Source organism: Carlito syrichta, unplaced genomic scaffold (assembly GCF_000164805.1).
Source record: "Carlito syrichta isolate Samal-C Ts95f unplaced genomic scaffold, Tarsius_syrichta-2.0.1 Scaffold301845, whole genome shotgun sequence".
NCBI lineage: Eukaryota > Metazoa > Chordata > Mammalia > Primates > Tarsiidae > Carlito > Carlito syrichta.
This window is the reverse complement of record NW_007245941.1, coordinates 283156-283407: the sequence shown is the minus strand read 5'-3', so window position 1 is coordinate 283407 and position 252 is coordinate 283156.

Sequence of the window (252 nt, the reverse complement as noted above, 5' to 3'; positions counted from 1 at the left end):
AGCCCTTGCTCAGCGTGTTCTCCAAGGCAGCCGTGGACCAAACCGGAGTCGGACTGGTAACGAGAACTGCCACCACCCCTCGATTCCTAGAGGCGAAACTGAGGCTCGGGGGCAGGGCCCCCGAGGGCGCTCAATCTCTGGCAGAACAAGGATTCGAATCCCGTCTCTAAGACGCCCGCCAGCGCCCCGCCCGCTCCAGAGCTCTACCACTTGACGTGGCGGGGAGGACTCGGAGGACACCGATACCGCCGG